Below are 9,340 nucleotides of genomic sequence, written 5' to 3' on the forward strand. Positions count from 1 at the left end.
ATGCATAACTTCAAAAAACCTTCATTTTGTTTGTGTGTTACATGTATCTAGGATAATTAGTCTTCAACCTCTGAAAATTTTCCCTTCTACGAAATATTTAATCAGATTTTTATTTTTATTTTGGAACTTTCGAAAATTCCCCCTGACAACCGATCAGACAATAGTTTCGAGTTGAATTTTTAATTTTAAAAATTCGGTGGCGTAAATGGGAGATAATTTTGACGAAGTAGAATCCTGACTGATAAAATGTGGATTTGTGGCAAATAAAGCCATTGATTTTGCAGAAAATCCACAGACAGAGATTTTCGTTATAAAATTTTAAACACGGATTACTCCCTTGTTTTCCAATGATATGCTAGCGTTTATTGTTTACACATAGTCCTAAACAGCTTCATTTGTTTGCACCTGTCCTAAGTCAGGAATCTGATGTTCAGTAGTTGTCGTTTGTTGATGTGGTTCATAAGTGTTTCTCGTTTCTCTTTTTTTTTTATAAATATTAGACCGTTGGTTTTCCCGTTTGAATGGTTGTACACTAGTCATTTTTGGGGCCCTTTATAGCTTGCTGTTAGGTGTGAGCCAAGGCGCCGTGTTGAAGACCGTACTTTGACCTATAATGGTTTATTTTTACAAATTGTGACTTGGATTGAGAGTTGGCTCATGGGCACTCATACCACATCTTATATCTGTAGGACTCAAATCTATGGTGGGTTCAAAATCTATGGCAGATTCCTAATCTATGGTAAATGTGACGTCATGCCATCCCAAATCTATGGCAGGTTTTTTACGATCCTAATCTATGAAACATGAAAAATGAAACATGAAAACTTAATTAAACGCCTATTTCTACATATACAATATGTATTCAATGGCGTTGTACATAAATGACATATAAAATACAAAAATACTATACAAAAATACAATATGTATGTACTATACCAAAAATTGAAAATATACACTGTGAAACACAAGAAAATGGCAAGTTTTGTAGTTTCCTAATCTATGGCGGATTTTTATTGTTTCAAAATCTATGGCAATTTTTTCCAAATGGAAAAAAAATTAATGCAATACATTTTCGACCAATGCCTTGTCTAAAGAAAGAGGAAATATACGACAGCGGGAACCTGTCTATAAACATTTGTGAGATAAACATTCTATAATGGTCAATAAAAAAAATCCATAAATTATAAATTCATAGCCTTAATACAGACTTCAAGACCGGTTGGTGACCTTCTGCTGTTGTCTGCTCTATGGACGGGTTGTTGTCTCTTTGGCACATTCCCCATTTCCATTCTCAATTTAATTCAAGATGAAATGATGTGCTCTGTAAAAAATAAACATTTTTTAATCTGTGCATGATATCTGTTTAACCCATTCATTAAACCAACTAATAAGTCCTTTAACAAACAAGAAGACCGCTTTTTATTTAAAAAATACATAAAAAAGTAACAAATAAAAATCAACAGTTTGAATTTTCAAATAATATTTATTTCAGCGATATCGTTAATTCATCTTTTTATTTGATGTGGATTTAAATCAAATTTGTATCCTGTAATTTGATCTTTTAATTTATAAACTTTGCCAGCCGTAGACCGTATACGACTACTACCAAAACTCCTTTTCAAAAATATGCGAAACTGAAAATAGCGGTGCCCTTATCACGGGTATTGACCGGTACAGCACACCTTGTCCCTCTTCGGAATAGTAGGTCATGTCTTCCTTTAAACCACCGGCAAATTGTTGTCAGGAAAATAACTTCAATTTGAATGGTGTTCAAATCTATGGGTTCCGCCATCGTTAGCGGCGGCGAAGATGTAATATGGTGTTGTTTAATTGTGACGTTATATGTTACTCTCTTCCACAGATCTGTCATAGATTTGGAGAAAACAAAAATCTGCCATAGATTTGAGTGGTTTGGCGTTTGTAACGTCACATTTACCATAGATTAGGAATCTGCCATAGATTTGGAACCCGCCATAGATTTGAGTCCTACATATCTATTTACATTCGAAAAACTTCGCGCTGAGTCATTAAAGTCGAGTGCACACTAGAAGGTGTACACTTGAATTGGTCTATTTTAATATTTGTTTGAACCAATGTCTTAATTTATGTACTTGTTTTTAGGAAATGTATTTTACTAACACTGCATGCAATAATCCTCCATCTATTAAGCACCGAATTGTCAAATATTAGAGTACAAGTCTGTAAATTTTCTATGAAATTTTAATATGTTTAGTTTAACATTGAAACAACAAAACGATAATTAATCCTTAACATACATTTATTTTTTTACTTTTCAATTTCATATGAATACCGCTTGATCTGATATATGCTTTAGTTTTTAAAAAATCTATAATTACGCTGCATGTGATATGATCTTTGGTTATGGACCACTCAATTTATTTACATGTTTGATACATATTTTGCTTTTGCTTTGTGATATTTCTCCTCTGTATACTAGGGACATCGATGGCCGAGTGGTCTAAGTAATCAAATCACTATCAAGTCAACACTGAGGTTGTGATTTTGAATCATGTATGCGGCAGGTGCGTTAGACTCCAATGTTAATTGACTAGGATTGCCAGTTTTCCAACCGAAGGTCGGTGGTTCTCTCCGGGCGAGTGGCTTCCTCCAACAATAAAAACCGACCGCCACTAGTATGTATCTTAAAATAAAAGAGAATAACATAGAATGTATTGTTTTTAAAAGTTATGGACCCACATGATTAAAACTGAGAAAATTACAATAGACAAGACTTTGATAGTACAAAAAGTAATACTGATTACTACTTGAATGCTAGAATATAAATGACAAAAAAATATATAAAACATGAAAAATACAAATTAAGACGAAATTAGTATGTTTCGACGAAAGTCAACCCTAATCAATTTTATATATATCACCCGGTTCCAACAACTTTGGTATACAATGACCATGGTGTATCGGATTTTGGTTATGCATTTTTATTTAAAGAATATTTGAACTAACACAAATTCATATTCATGACGAAGATTTTGTGACAGTTCATATCGATGTCAATGTTACCTCCGGAAAATAACTTGACAGTTGTTGTCGATCTAATCATTTAATTACCTAAAATCAATTGGGGCGTTTTGTCCCTCTTTTGACCGCAGTGAAAATTTCCGTTGCAATATAAAGTGTTTCTGTTGATATTCATTTATTGCAAAGATAAATGATAAAATAGAAAAACAAGTTTTAACCATGCTTGACCGAAGACATGAGAATACCACTTTCACGGGTGTCATTCGGTTTAACGAGAGAAATGGTCGTGAAAGAATATCTAACGGCGGTCAAGTATTGAGAGACGATCGTAAAAGTTCTGGTAACGGATCGTGGAAGACATTTAATGAAAATTCTAGGTCAGAATCTTTGAAAAAATCGCTTAATTTTCAAAACGCGGAACAAATCCGAACAAAAAAATATGTCTGTCAAAATGGATCAACTTCCTCAACATAACTGTGAAATAAGATAGAGAAAATATGCAGTACTTTATGAAAAAAACACTAAAGGCACAATGCATGTCTATGAAATTAATTACAAATAACACGCTTTTTGTACCTATAATTATATTTATCAAAGTTGTACATATATCGATGCAAGTTTGGTTTGTTTGGTAAGGTACACGTGTGTATGCTATTTATAGATAGGTCTGTTTGATTGGATATATAAGGAATGCGGGTAACATTTCATGCACGGGTGGTTTTAAGGTAGTTCAAGTCATTCGAGTCATTGCAGTCAAGTGTTCCAGAGGCTTTTTTCTAAATAAATAATTATAAAAAATTATTTATGTACAGGTTGATAGTCCAGGATGGGTCGCAAACATCGGTGTGCTAGTCAGAGACAGACAATTAATTTATCCCAATACTCATTGGTATTAAATATATTACGTGTATTTATTATCTGAATAAAATGCACTTGACTTTTGCAAGTGGTTACTCCCAATTGAGAGTTTTGTATTATTTTGATAAATGCTTTATGTTCGGTTGAGGTTTCGAATTAGAACATAATGGTTATATTTCAGTTTATTACGATATATTTGAAATTTAATCTTTGGTGTATCTGATAGTACAGTAAAATGAAGGTAATATGGTCTTCTCTTAAAAGCATTAATTTGTATATGAAAACCCTGAATGTGTTGAATATCCATCAAACTTGATCATGAAAGATCAGGCAACGCATTATATTGATCGTGAAAGATAATGCGTGACCAGACTTATTACTAGTAATCAGAAATCAGTTTTTCTTTTGCCATTTGATAAACCTGCAACTGGTTGAATCCTGTAACTATTTTAATAAGGATGAACATTAAAGCCATTTTTTTTATTCAACACTTTACCTCGAAAGTTAAAAAAACAACAACTAAAAACGTCTCTAAATAAGTTTGGAAGGTTCAGCTCTGAGAATCGGTCAAGTGCAATTCAGGCAGACCGACACTATTTAGCCAATAATATGGATATGCAACAAAACAAAAAATTACAGCAAATCAGCATTTTTCATGAGTAATTTGAGATTGAACGAGAACAAACATTTTGTGCCACAGTACTTTCTCAAGTTCTGTATATACAACGCAGATGTGGATTGATTTAACTATATACTACAGACTATAGAATACCAGAGCGCAAATGCTGTAATGTTTCGTCTGCTTTACTTATGATAGTTTATTTTTTGGAACGTCTATAATATCAAAGGTTTTACTAGAATTTTACTACGATTATTAAAGTTTAAATTTTAGATGAAGGTATTTCACAAATATTATACACTAAGTTTTATCTTGTCAGTTTTTACTAGACTAGTTTCTCGGTGCTCTAACTATTGATTAAGTGGTCCGGCACCGGTATTTATAAGCATTGGTGTGTGGTCAATGTCAGTTTTTATATAAATATAATCATTTGCAACACATACATCAAATCTTGGTGGTTGATTGCTTGATGTACAGTCGCAAATATATCAAGCACATTTAGAGCATACGTCGAATACGTGATAAACCCCCATATAAAGTCCAATAAATGATCCAGACGCAATATCTGATGTTTAAAAAAATTGGACCCTGCATCATTAGATTTAAACTAAAGTTTCATAGACATTGGGGAAAGTGTTTTTGTGCTATAGTCTGAAACTGCACACCCCTTTTTGGATCAAAACCATTAAATTTGAATTTTCTAAAAATCAAGCTTGCATCAATAGATATTTATTTATAAACAATTCACAAAAGTGTCGTGTGAAATGGTGACAGCAGCTTGTAGTTATTGTACGACATGTTGACGACAGACAGACAATCAGACAACGGTATACCATAATTGTTCCGTCTTAAAACACAGGCATATAAAAGAGATAAAGCTTAAATCTTCATTTAATTTACTTAATTGAATTTTTGAATATAAAAAAGAAGATGTGGTATGATTGCCAACGAGACAACTCTCCACAAGAGACCAAAATGACACAGAAATTAACAACTATAGGTTTATCTGATGTTTAGTTGAGAGTTAAAAAGTACCACTATCAATAAACATTGTTAAATTGGGGTAAATTAATTAAATAAAAAAAAAGAAATTCTTTAATTAAGTTATAATTAGTGACTTAAGTCATCAATTCATTTTGGTGACTTGATACACTGACCCCTGTTATTGAAGAGGTGAACATGGAATGATTCCCACTTCCCTCTCTCACAATTTTTTTGTCAGTGAGGCATAAATTATCCCCGCCGCTGGTTTCCTATCCTCTTCACCTGGTCCCGCCCCTGTAATTGAGGGAGTGAGTATGGGGTACATGTAGTTCCTACTTTCATCCCCTTTACTATTTTTTTGTGAAGCATATCAATTTACTCATTTTTTTGAGTTTGTCTGATGTTTGGTTGAGAGTTAAAAAGTACTGCTATCAATAAAATTGTTTAATTGGAATGAAAAAATAAAAAAATAAAAATTCTTCAATTAATTGAGTGACTTAATTCATCAATTTATTTGGTGACTTAATACACTATTTTGTGAAGCACTTAATACTTCTATTATACTACCCCCGGTCGTCACCTGGTTCCCGCTCGACTCCCAATTCCATCCAACCTAACTCCCACTCATTCCCATACTTAGTTTCAAGAATCCTGTCCACCTCAGGGAAGGTGCGAGGGTTTGACCCCCTCTTCTCCAGGGTTGAGAACCACCTTTGAAAATGACTTGATCTGCCCTGCACCCCTCGTATTTGTAATCATAATTGATATATGTACAATACACTAGGGTTATAATTTGGGGGGGTCTAATTGGCTAAATAGGGTTCTAATTTTGGAAAAAAAAATGATAATTGAATTAGAATTTAATAATTGAGTCAAAGAGAAACAGTAGCTAAACGAAATCTTCTGTATCAAAGACACTGTCTTCCGCAGTCAAGCGGTATGATGACCATAATTTATTAATTACCATTATAACAGCTAACAGTAACAGTTATGTTGTTTGACCAATATGTAATACACACCTTGTAATAACCCTGTCCCGTTGGAACATGAATTTCATATTGCATTATGCTTATGCCTTCGGTCGGCCTGATTGTCACATAATATGCAAAAGGAATATACTTAAGTATAATTATGTAATACACACTTTGCAATTACCCTAGCTGTCCCGTTAGTACATGCTTTACACAGTGTGACCTCTAACACCTTCGATCGGCCAGATTGTCACATAATATGCAGAGGTGAAGGGGTATTTGTAAAGAGTCGCCTGCAACAGTCAAATGATGGAAAATTTTCTAAATTTGTGTCGTCTGCAACTGTCAAATATTCTACCTGGATGGAAAATTTCTAAAATTTGACCTATTTGGTCAAATGAATATTTCTTTTCTTTATATTGTTGTTAATCAGTTGTTTCGCACTTCCTTGAAATTAACATTTTATAAAGATAAATTTCCTTACTGTGCACTTTTCTTCGTCATAACTTTAGTATATGTAGGCATAGTGATTGAATAGAACAACTAAAATACTGTATTAATAACCCTTCATTAACACCGAGTTATTATCAAATAGTCCATCAGCTAGTTTTCAAAAGCGCTCTAGTTAAGGAGTTTGTGTTACACCTCAGGGTACCGCGATTCTTTTTGATAGAATTCAACTTCCTTATCTTATTGATAAAATACAAGGTGTTAGACTAAAACAAAAGTGTCCAAAAGAGGTTTAAAAACGTCCCTTTCAAAGGTCCCCTCATTTAGCTATCACGACTAAGTAATTTTGGTTTAAAATTTTTAATATAAAGCGATTAAAAAAAAATAAAGTATAGGTATAAACAACTAAAATAGATATAAAACTATCCTATTTAATGTAACACTAAAGATTTTTTGTTTAAAAAAAATGTTTATTTACATTACAAACAATCCGATTTTTTTGGGTTAAAATTAATGCATAATTTCTCATTTCATAACGAAATTCGTAATACAATTACCCGTATTCGTGAATAAAACTTTAGAATTGACCAGTATTCAATGTTTAAACTACTTGCAGTATTTATATATCGTCTAAGGGAGCTACCATTTGATTTTTATGGGGGGGGGCTAGGATGAAATTTGAAAAAAATAGGCAGGACAGGAGTTTTGAGTAAAAAAAAAGGCAGGATGAGACACTTGCAAAAAAAAAAAGTCAGGACGACAATTTAGGTAAAAAAAAGTCAGGATAAACTAAAAAAAAAAAGGCAGGACCGAACAGAGTGAAAAATAAAAAGGCAGGACAGAGATTACAGCTAAAAAAAAATGCAGGACAAAATTTTTCATCCTAGCCCCCCCATAAAAATCAAATGGTAGCTCCCTAAGATATGAATTATTCAATAAAACATATGTACGTGCAAATACTCGTAAAATACCGGAAATCATCACATTACCGTCTTCGATTCAGTCGACAATATATTCATACCTGAGTGCACACATCAGCACTTCAAGCTTATCAATTTGCAACTGAAAACACACATTAAATTGCCGATTATGTTGTTTTTGTGAGACAAATTATTTTATAAAGTAAATGTATACCAAATTTTTTATGAAAAAATGACAAATTAAGGTTAAGTTTTTGCGTTCTGAAAGGGTGCACTCTATCGAACTCAAAGGTGTGCTTGATTTGTTTGTCATTCAATCAACAAACATTGCTTTGAACGAAGGTCTAATAGTCAGTTGGGGAATTTGTTCAGACTTTTTACTTTCTTTGGTACAAAAATATGTCGATTTGACATACCATCTGGTTACTATTTATTTGCTTTTCGTAATGTTTACATTGTTCCTCATTTGATAGTGGTTTTTTTTTCTCATTTTCTTTCCTTCTTACTTCGATTTATTGCTTCACTATTCAATGAATTTAGTCTTGTTTTATAAATTTTGCACATATTGTCAACTGATTTTGTTTCTTTGTTTGCATTCAGTTTTTTGCTTATGACCGTTAAAACTATTTGCGTTACATGTCAGTCTATTTGCTTCATATGCAAAATCTGTCAAATACCCATCTTGATGCGCATCAATATCTTTCATCTAGTTGCTTTTTGTGTTCAGAGAAGCTCTCATGAATTTTCTAGATCTCCAGTTGACCAAATGATCGAGTAACAATTGAACAGAGATACAAAAACAAGAGGGGCATTGTTGGTTTCAGTTTAAATAAAAGTTTTGTTAATTGTTGGTTGTAAAATGCACATGAAAGAGCTTCCATATCATCAAAATGTCGAGATTTGGCAGGAATAGTTAACCCTGAAACATCCACACAAAAAGAACTTGGCAAAACTCAAATGAAGCGAGATAAAACTGACGTTTTGAAATTGGTTCAAACACTGCAAAGCTTGACAAATCCATTTGAGACATATGAGCAGTTATCAGGCTTGTCCTCGGGTACTGTTGCTTCTTCTGAAATAATGTGCGACCTTCTGAACGCGTATGAAAGGGAAAAGTTAGCATCAGACAATTTCATCAGTGGACGGCTTGTTCAAAAGTCAATCGACATTTTCAAACCAATCAAAAGACAATCATTGCTTACATTTTCAACAAAGGAAATAAAAGGTAAGCAGTAAATGGCTGATAAGGAGAATAACACATTGAAAGCAGATAGAAATATTTTTGGTCGCCTGCTTGTAATAGCCCAGTCAAGACAGTTGGATACGCGAGAGGTCCTCCAGTTTGAATTAGGTCCTCTTACATGGTCTCTTGCAAACGTTGATGGTACACCTGTAAAGAAAAATAAATCTGTCCTGGCTGGTCTTTTAGAAAAGGGCGTTGAACAAATGCAAGCTATTCCTGAGGAAAGCATGTGGATATTTGATGGCATGGCAGTCATTCAATCCATCACAAGGATACCAAGTACTTTTTTCTGATT

This window comes from Mytilus edulis, chromosome 10, assembly GCF_963676685.1.
Source record: "Mytilus edulis chromosome 10, xbMytEdul2.2, whole genome shotgun sequence".
Classification (NCBI taxonomy): Eukaryota; Metazoa; Mollusca; class Bivalvia; order Mytilida; family Mytilidae; genus Mytilus; species Mytilus edulis.